The sequence below is a fragment of the Typopeltis vanoorti genome, chromosome 3 (assembly GCF_054136105.1).
Source record: "Typopeltis vanoorti isolate ZY-2024b chromosome 3, IOZ_Tvanoo_1.0, whole genome shotgun sequence".
Taxonomy (NCBI): domain Eukaryota; kingdom Metazoa; phylum Arthropoda; class Arachnida; order Uropygi; family Thelyphonidae; genus Typopeltis; species Typopeltis vanoorti.
The window spans coordinates 446,135-456,842 of record NC_143551.1 but is presented as its reverse complement, the minus strand read 5'-3'; the positions used below and the strand labels follow the sequence as shown (position 1 = coordinate 456,842).

Genomic DNA, 10,708 nt, shown 5'->3' with positions numbered 1-10,708 from the left:
ACATAGTGCGAGTATGTAGATTGCAGACTCTGGTTAATTTGAGAAACAGAGGGATATGATAGAGGTCTATAAACATTCGATTGGATAAACATTTAAGAACACGGAAGTTAAGTTTGTTAGCAATGAAGAAAGGGATAATAGAGCTAGATATTTCTCCCACAGAGCAGTGAGTAAGTGGAATAGTTTGCCTTCAGAGGTAGTAAGTGCATTTAATGTGAAATGAAAGTAAGAAAGGTATGATAGTTAGTTTGGGTGATTTATTGCCCTTGATGAGTCTTTGACAAAATGGATGTCACAAATAATAATAATAATAATAATAATTTTTGTCTCTTTTTTTTTCCTTCTTTTTTTATTTCTTTTTGTTTTTTTGATATTCAATATTGTGAGTTTATTACGAATTACATATGAATTCTATTGCACTTTTTTTAATATAATATTTTACACATTTGTTGAAATGTTCAAAATGACAATACAAATATTCCTATAAGAAATTTTGCAATATTATTATGGAAGAACTCTGCAAGAATAAGAAAATGCCGAGATATCTTAGAAATATGAGAACAGTTTTTTAATTTTTTTGTACTTTCTCCCCAATTTACAAACCTTATGTATAAAAGAAACTATCAACACGAAGGATTATAAGGTATTTGCTGAAGTAACATAAAATGAATAATAAAAACTAATAAAAAGTGTTTCAGGAAGGAAAACGATGATGTGATGAGGATGATGATGATGACGATCAAAAATAGCATGGGATGATTATTCACTGATACACAAAATCACATATATGCTTATTGCAACATGTTTTTTTAATAACTAACATTGTGGGAGTCTATTAAAAGACCCAATAAAAACAATGGAAAATTTTGTGTTCAAATGTATAAGTAACTTGAAAGAGCTTATGAGAACTGCCAAGGAATCAAAGACATTAAATAATTTCACGTTGCATATAATACTAATCTTCTGTCAATGCAATTTTAAGAACAAAAATTGTATAAATAGTTCCTGTGATTAGGGCAGTAAAAGAATTTTGAATTCAGCAGTACTGTATCAATTCTGTTAACAAATGAATGATTTTATGATGTCACTTTATTCTGTGCTTATAATCATACACCTAATTTCCTGCTTTTAAAAACAATGTTCTTTTAGTGTGAAACTGTAATTTGATCTCTTCTGCGACATGGTTGAAATCTCACTTTAGTTACCATTTGCATTCTTAAGTTTCCTTCAGTAACTTGTTTAGGTGAAATTCCATTTAATCTGTGCAATGTTATACGAGAGTTGGACAGCAATTTTAGGAGATTAAACATTTCCTTGTATTATTTTTTCTATAGAAAATGGACCTCCAGTGAGACCAACTCATTTTTGATTGCAAACACGTACAGAATGGAAGAAATTTGCTTCTTGAAAGTTATTAGAAGCAAACTGGTACTACACTTAGCACAATGCATCTTTTGTAAATGCTTGCATCTTTTGTACAACACAGTGAGTCCCACTTTGTTTACACCTATCATTTTCACCTCTTCCATTTTTATGTATATATATATATATATATATATATATATATATATATATATATATATATATATATATATATATATGTGTGTGTGTGTGTGTGTGTGTGTGTGTGTGTGTAAATGCTTGCATCTAGAACCCGAGAAAGTATAACAAAAACCTTTAAAAAATCACGACTAATTTCATCGGTGCTCCGACATCTTCAGGTGAGAAAGAAAAAACATAAGACTTATAAAAATAACAAGGTAAAAAACATTGCTTTTCCAGCTTAATAAAAAGAAGTAGAATAGTAACAGTCATATTTGAATAGGTGACCGTGTGCTACCGTTGGCATGAGTTGAATATGTGCGACAGCTAATTTTAGAGCGCCAGTACTGGATTACCGCGCTATGGGAATCAGGCAAAGTGTAGCTTAGGTTGTTTTTCAAGTGTGAAGGGTCCAGAACTATTTCTTTTGATTCGATAATTCTTCTTTCAAATTCATCTTTGCATATATATTGAACAACAATCTAAACTACAATTTGCCTGATTGCCATAGCGCAGTAATCCAGTACTGTCGCTCTAAAATTAGCTGTCGCACACATTCAACTCATGTCAACGGTAGCACGCGGTCACCTATTCAAATATGACTGTTACTATTCTACTTCTTTTTATTAAGCTGGAAAGTGCATGTTTTTTACCTTGTTATTTTTATAAGTCTTAGGTTTTTTTTCTTTCTCACCTGAAGAAGTCGGAGCACAGATGAAACCAGTTGTGATTTATTAAAGGTTTTTATTATACTTTCTCGGGTTCTAGTCAATTAAATTAATTAATTATATATATATATATATATATTAGCAGTAGTCTTTCCATTGACATCCTATTGAATATTCATACATTCAATAATAACGTGTGGTCTGTGAAACATTTAAGCGTCCAAGGTCAGAATCGGATTCGAACATAAACAGCAGAAAAGTCGTGTTCACCGTAGCTGAGACGTTTTGCATGTTTATACACCTCATTTGCAGCAGGAGTAAGAGGTAACGGTTGCTTCAGTTTTTCCCCAAAGGTTAAAGCTAAATGGAGGTCCTCCTTCTGCATGTGCTGTAATGGCATGTTAGCAGAATATGTTCCTTCAATAATTGCTTGTCCCTTTTCCATAATGGCACCACAGTTTAGAGGTCCAAGTTCTAAAATTTCTAGCAAATCCTTTTGTGAAATGCCAGCACTGTCAGCAGGAGCCATCGCTTCTGCAAAACCTGCTAACGTAGTACCAACACAATGTTTATGACTAAGTTCATCTTTGAACTATTACCAACCTCCCCAGATAAAAGGCATCCTCTCCCATTGCTTGAAAGTATGTAGAACAGTCATTAAAGAGTGAACGGTTTCCAGCAACAAAAATGATCAGTGATCTTTCTTCTGCAGGCTTTCTGGATCCTGATAATGGAGCTTCTAGTTGCTTTTCTCCTCTTGCTATGATACCCTCAGCAATATATTATTATTGTTATTAATATTATTATTCGTGCCACCTCCAAGGAGTCCGAAGACTCATTGCGGGAGGACACCTACTATACAACTGTCACCACCTACACCGAACCTCTACTACCAATCATCTCCATCAACGCCATCTACTGACCACCAAAACTAGTATTTTTGTCTGTAAATTGCGTGTGTTCTGAAGGGCCAATATGCCTGTATGCGGGATGAAAAACACTAGTTTTCGGGAGAAAAACCCTACTACCTCCGTATGAGATCGGCTAACTCACCTTAGATTGAAAAAGTTCACATAATTCCTCCCGTCACGACGAGAATCGAACTAAGGCCTATTCCAATCGAAGGGCGCAATGTACTGTCGTTCTTCCAATTGCGCTACGGAGGCGTTCTGTGATGTTTCTGGATCAATTGATGTCATTTCAACATATCCTTTTTCAACAGATCGTGTTTCTTGTAAGACTCCGCAGTTACATTTGTTTTGCAGCTTGAGGATCAGCTACACATCAGAATGTAATATCAGATGGTGCAACAACAACAACAACAACAACAGCTGGAGTTTGCCCTTTGCCTGCTCCAGCTTTGACAAAAGTCTTAGCACTTGGATGGAGTGCGATTCCAGACGGTGATCTGATTTTTTAAAATGCCTCTTCCCATAATTCGACCCCCCCCAAAAAAAACAAATTTTAAGGAAGAGGGTGTTACATTTTTTGTTTTCGTGTATCTGATGGCTGTTGGACATTCAGAGGAGGAGTTGTTGGTCTTGTATATAAGGTGGCCGAGCAAGCAATCCTGATGGTTTACTTGGACTTGAGTTTATATATGACTGGGATAATGATGGAAAACAATGATCCTGCTGATAAAATTACTCTGGGTAAAAAGATTCAGTATTGGATTCAGTATTCAGTGTATTTGTCAACTAGTTTTTGTCGTTTATTGATCCGGAACTAGTGGTAATGCTATTTGATGTTCTCGTTTTCTTTAAATTAGTCACAGATTGCGCTCTTTCTATTTTTGCTTTTTTTTTCTTCACTATTTGTTCACTTAATTTTTCATTTTCTTTGTGTTTTTTTTTTTTTTTTACTTTAATAGGAACAGTATGTTTGCTGTTCACTTCATTCTGTAAAGTTTTACCTTGGGTGCGTTACGCGCATAGTCATCAAATGCTTCGGGGTACATTGAAAGAGCCTCATCGTAGATTGTGTTATATATATATATATAAAGGCGATCACTAAGAATTCACAATCGGGCATACCCCTGGGCAACGTTGAAATTCAACGGATAATACTTCAACTACTGGAACAATCATGTAAACTATAAATCGGCCTTCTTCAAGGCTAGCATTTAAGACGACTTCAAAAAATATTGAAGGAATCTCATCCGAAAAGGAAGCTTCATTAGCAGACATCTGTCATACATGCAAATGTGATATTTTAGTTACCCAGGAGACACATCGAGGAGCAAATAGCAGTAGACCAAAAACTCAATGGTATGAAATTAATAGCTGAGAGACCACACGAGCAATACGGTAGTGTTATATTTGCTAAACCAGACTTGGATATCAAATCTATACATATGACATCCCATAATAATATAGAGATATCAGCCATTGAGATCAAGTCCTGCACAATGACATCGGTATATAAACTACCTAATGAAAATTTCGCCTTCAAAGAACCTGCCAACTTTAATGCCCGGATGGTTTAAAATGATACTCGGAGACTTTAATTGTCAGAGTTTTACATGCGACTACAAAATGACTGACAGGAACGGTGGTGAGCTGGAAAATTGAGCTGAGAGAGAAGGACTGAAGCTGATCGATGACTCCAAGTTAAGACCATCATTCAATAGTGGAAGGTGGGGAAGAGGCTGTAATCCAGACAACAAACATCTTTATCAGTGAACAAGAAGCCGTGCAAGCGAAGAGCCGACACCAAGACCTCAGCAGAGACCTGTCATTTTTGAAGTTCAGGACCGTTATCAATCCACAGATAGTACCTTTTAAGCGACGGTTTAATTTTAAGAAAGCAAGCTGGGACGAATTTGCGAAGGAACTCAATCAGACAGCAAACACTCTTGAAGTGGATCCAAGTAACTATGAAGGGTTCGTGAAAATCTATTATTGAATGGCAGGACAGAAAAGAAGATACCAAAAACCAATCTTAAGCCCATAAAAGAAGCTGAGACTAATTTATTAGGCTCTCCGTTTCTCTCAAGAAGAACCAAGAAAAGTTGCATGTCACCTGAAAGAGAATAGAGCTGCTGACCATGGCGACATTCGGGTAGAACAGATAAAGCATTTCGATCCGGTAGCCATACAATGGCTGGCGAAATTGATGAATAAGTGCACAGAATCTCTACAGTTGCCCAAATTATGGAGGAAAGCTCAAGTGGTAGCTTTACTTAAACCAGGAAAGGAACCTACAGAGTTGAAGAATTTTCGCTCTGTTTCTCTCCTCTGCTACTTATATAAAGCTTTTGAATGAATGATTCTGGAAAGAATAGCAGCAAACATTGAAGAGAAACTTATACCCGACCAAGCTGGTTTTCATCCGGGAAAGTCCTGCTGTGGCCAAATTCTGAATCTCACGCAGCACATCGAAGATGGTTACGAGAAGAAGCTTGTGACTGAGGCAGTTTTTATTGATCTTTCAGCGGCATATCACACTGTTAATCACAAGAAACTGTTTGTCAAACTGTACCAAATAACGAAAGATTTTCACCTCATGAATGTAGTTAAAACCATGCTCCAGAATCGACGATTCCTACGTAACTTTGCAAGGAAAGAAGAGCAGATGGAGAAACCAGAAGAATAGTTTATCTCAAGGCAGCGTAAGTACAATATTTATACAAACGATCAGCCATCTCACCCACAAGTGAGGAGGTTTATTCATGCCGACGACACAGCTAAATGCAGTCAAGCAAGGAGTTTTGAAGAAGTTGAAAAGAGATTGACAGAAGCATTAGAAATACTCTCCACTTACTATGAGACCAATTGCCTGAAGCCTAACCCAAACGAGACTCAGGTTTGCGCTTTCCATCTGCGCAATAAGGACGCAAAACGCCAGTTAAACATTGTCTGCAGAGGAAAACGCCTCGAACACTTCAGCAACCCCAAATATCTTGGAGTTAAGCTGGATCGTAACTTGTGGTATAAGATGCATTGCCAGGAACTGAAAGAAAAAATCTATGCAAGAAATAACATCATAAGAAAAATGACAGGCACGACTTGAGGAGCTCAACCAGAGGTACTTCGTTCGACGGCTTTGGCATTGTGTTTTACTGTGGGGGGAGTACGCTGCCCCAGTATGCGATGCATCCGCCCATGCGAAACACGTGGATGTGGCTTTAAATGATACCGTTAGGATCATAACTGGATGCTTAAGACCAGCCGCGGTCAACAAGCTGTATCTCTTAGCAGGCATAGCACCACCAGGCATAAGACGTCAAATGGCCAGTGAGATGGAGAGAAAAAAAGCAGATGACGGATGAAAGCCACCCAGTGTAGGGCAACATAATCACAGCCACTAGACTGAAATCGAAGCGTAGTTTTATGCAAAGAACTAAACCATTGATCCTAAGGAGCGATTCTATGGAGGGAATCGGTTCAACTTCAAGAAGCCTCCATAATTAAGGAAGAGTTAACCAAGCGATATCACCTACCCTATAGCACCTGAACGACTCTGAACCGTCTTAGAGTGGGACTGTCCAAATGCAGAAGTAATCTGATGAAATGGGGTTATGCAGATGATGACAGTTGTGTCTGCGAAGATGACCAAACTGACGAACATCTTTTATGTTGCCCAAATCTAATCGATTTGTGCTCCACGGATGACATTCTGACGGTCAATAACAAGGCGATACAAGCCGTTGTTTTTTGGATGGAGAGAATATGATTGGTGTTCCGGACTCGGAAAGTAAGTACGTATCAATTGCTTTAAGTGCTTCTTTAAAAGCACCAGCTTTAGCATTTCGAGTAAACTGCTCTTTATTGTTCTCATACGATTTAATACACACTTTGAACCCATGCATAATTATTGAAGCCAAAGAAAAACAAAAATTGCACGGAGTTCTTCATATTTGGTTTTTTAACATCATTTTTAGGTTCCACAATCCGAGCACCACAAGAGGAAAATCCCTCCATTTTTGCACACAGAACATCACCGACGTTAATTTTCGACGCCATGCTGAACGAAAAACATGCGAATGCATGACGGGATTGTTAGTGAACTAACATTTAGTTCTCTTTCCCGCTCCATGAATCACGCCAAAGAACATTTAAGAACGAAGAGCAAAGAATAATATATATATATATATTTTTTAATAATAATAATTTTTTTATTGATCTCTCAAATATTTACATATATACAATGATCATCTTGAGTAAAATTCAGTATATTATTTTAAAAGTTTCGGTGCTACATATAATGAGATTTCAATAATAATGATGATGACAGGTTTTTTTTTTTTTTTGCTATTTTTTAAAATAACAATCACAGTAATAATTTACAATTATATAGTTCAGAGTTACACAAGTTATATAATATTATATGTTGTAGTTTACATTTTTTTTTCCAAAGTTTGAGAATGTGCGATTATACAACAGTATTTACACAGCAATTAAAATATTATATTTCCTAATTCTCACAAGCATGCAATGTAAACTCATTATTTACATGATTTTTTTAATAATAAGAATAATTTATTACATTACTTTTTCATATTACATAGTAATATTATATTAATGACATTATCGCATAATCATCATCATCATCATCATCATGCGTATCAAGGACTTAGGCCTAGCATGGCCTGTTCTGGCATTAGAAGTCATCGTTGAATCGTTTAAGAGGACGTCCTGGTTTTCTTTTTCCTAATGGCTTGTACTTTAAGGATTGTTTTGGTAATCTTTCTGTTTTCATTCTTTGAACGTGTTCCATCCATTTATGTTTATATTTTTTAGTTTTTTCTATTACTGGTTCTTGGTTTAATTCTTTCATAATTTTTTAACTTTTGTGATCAAATCGGATATACTTTGCAGTTTTTCTCATAAACTTCATTTCTGCTGTTATTAATCTTTGTTTGTCTTTTTCTTTTGTTGTCCAGATTTCGCTTCCATACATTAAGACTGGTAGGGCTAATGTATTGTATACTTTTAGTCTGGTTTGTTTTTGAACTAGGCTTGTTTAAATTTAGAGTTAATTACACCTGTTATTTTTAAATATTTTGCAATTTTTACGTTTATATCTTTTTCATTTGCATATGTGATCATACATCCTAGGTAGTTAAGTGAATTCACCTGTTCTAAGATCTTGTTATCTATTACTATTCTAGTTCTTGTCCTTTAAAGGCCATAGTTTTTGATTTTTCCGTTGATATTATCATACCATAATCTTTGGATATCTCATTTAGATCTCAAATAGCTTTCTGTACTTTGTCTTCAGAATTTGTAATTATTATTTGGCGTCGGCAAAGAGGAGAGTGTTTAGGTTTGCTGTAGGAGAAAGTTTAAATCCTTGATGTAAATTTTTATTCCATTTTATTATTATTTCATTTAAGTAGATATTAAAAAGAGTTGCTGAGAGGGGACATCCCTGTAGGGCCCCTTGGTTTATCTCTCTCGTATATGATAGCTCGTGATTTAATCTTATTTGTATTTGATTATTTGCATATATACTTGTGATATCTTTTAGGATATTATTTCGCATTTGTCTTTCTTTTAATATGTTAAATAATATGTATCTTTTAACTTTGTCAAATGCTTTTACAAAGTCAATAAATGCAATATGTGTTTTAAAACTGTATTCTCTTCTTTTCTCTATTATTAATTTTAGGCAAAAGGCGCGGTCTATAGATGATCGTCCTTTTCTAAATCCATTCTTTACTTCTAAAATAAAGTTTTCTGAATATTTTATTAGTTTGCTATTTAAGATTCTGTTGTATATTTTGCAACAGAAATTTAGTATACTGATACTTCTATTGTTTTTAGGGCCATCTCCATTATCTATTTTAAAGATAGGATCACAATTGCTTTTTTCATTCTATTGGGGGGGGGGTACCAGTTGAATAAATTTTATTTAAAAAATGTCTTTAAGTTAAGGGGATAATAAATCCCTCATTATTTTAATATTGAGGTGCCCGAACGGAAGACGACATACATTCATACTCTTATCTCATATTTAAAATAATGAGGAATTTATTATCCCCTTAACTTAATTTATGAAGCCGGAAAAATATCCTCTTGGCTCTTTATCGTAATAAGAGTCTTTCATTGAATCTTGTTCCTGCGTATTTATATAGTTCTGAACCTAGCTTATCTTCTCGAGATGATTTTCCGTTTCTTGTTTCTTTCAGGCTGATTTCTAATTCTTCTTTAGGTATTTCATTTTCATTTTCGTTAATTGTTTGCCAGTTGTCTTTTTTAAAATATTTGTCTGTCCACAATTCTGTGTAGTAATTTAGAAATTCTTCTAATTTCAATTCGGTGTTTAATTTTATGTTTGCTTTAGTATCTGCATTTAAGTATTTCAAAATCTTATATACATTGGGTCTTATTTTATATAAATCATGTTCTAAATTAGAAACAACTTTGTTCCATGATTCTCTGTCTTTTTTTTTACTTCTCTTTTAGCTATGGCTCTTATTCTTTTATATTCTATTTCATCTTCTAATCTTTTACTGTGTAACCATTTATGATGGGCTTCTTTTTTCTTTTTGATTATTTCTTTGACTGTATCATCCCAGATCTTCAGTTTTTTCCTTTTACTGAATTTTTTTGGTCTTTCCTAATCTTTCATTTACTCCTGCATTTAGTATCGTTTTTATATTAAGCTATTCTATTTCTATTTCTTCATTTTGTTTTATTTTATCTAGATATTGGTTAATTCTTTGTTCATATAGCCATTGTACATTGTACATTTGTGTCATTCAACAGTCTAGTTTTATAAACAAATGTTTCAAATTTTCTTTCTGTTCTTGTTACTTGTAGCCATTTAGGTGGTAATCTTAATTTTTTTAACAAGGAAGAAATAAGCAGTGGTGTCACTGCTTATTTCATATCCTCTGTGAACGCTAACATCTAGTGAAAATTTTGATGTCTTTTCGTTTAATATAAAATAATCAAATATTGATTTCCATCCTCTTGCTGCCCAAGTATATTTATGTATGTCTTTATGTTTATAGAAGGAATTCATTATTTTTAGGTTATTATAAACTACAAAGTCAATCAATGTTTTACCATTCCTGTTTAGTGTATGTTCTCCATGTATTCCTATATTATTATTAATTTTCGTGTTTCCAATGCTTGCATTTAAGTCTCCTGATAAAATTACGTAATCATTTTTATCTATTTTATTATATATGCTTTGTAGCTGAATATAAAAATCAATATTATCTTGTTCTCTTCCTTCTTCTCGAGCCCATAAACCAATTATTGTTAAATAGCCTCTATCTATTTTTATTCTAGCTTCTATTATTCCTTCATTCCATAATTTATAATGTTTTAACTGTTTTGAAAGGGAGTTATGAATCCAAATCATGATGTGATAATGTGATTTTAATGTGATATACACTTCGCTGTATATCACATTAAAATTTTGGGTTCTCATAGTTCCTTTTAATTTCTTTTTTTTGTTTCAGTAATTACTGCTATTTTAAAATATCTTTCATTTAATAGGTGGTCTAATTCCATTTCTTTATATGCTATTCCTCTTACATTCCA

General features: G+C 34.2%; 1 pseudogene; it reads right to left on the bottom strand.

Annotated features, from left to right (window-relative positions):
* Positions 1-2,436: 2,436 nt before the first annotated feature.
* LOC150107856 (cytokine-like nuclear factor N-PAC pseudogene) lies at positions 2,437-4,396 on the bottom strand (annotated as a pseudogene).
* Between the last annotated feature and the right edge of the window lie 6,312 nt (positions 4,397-10,708).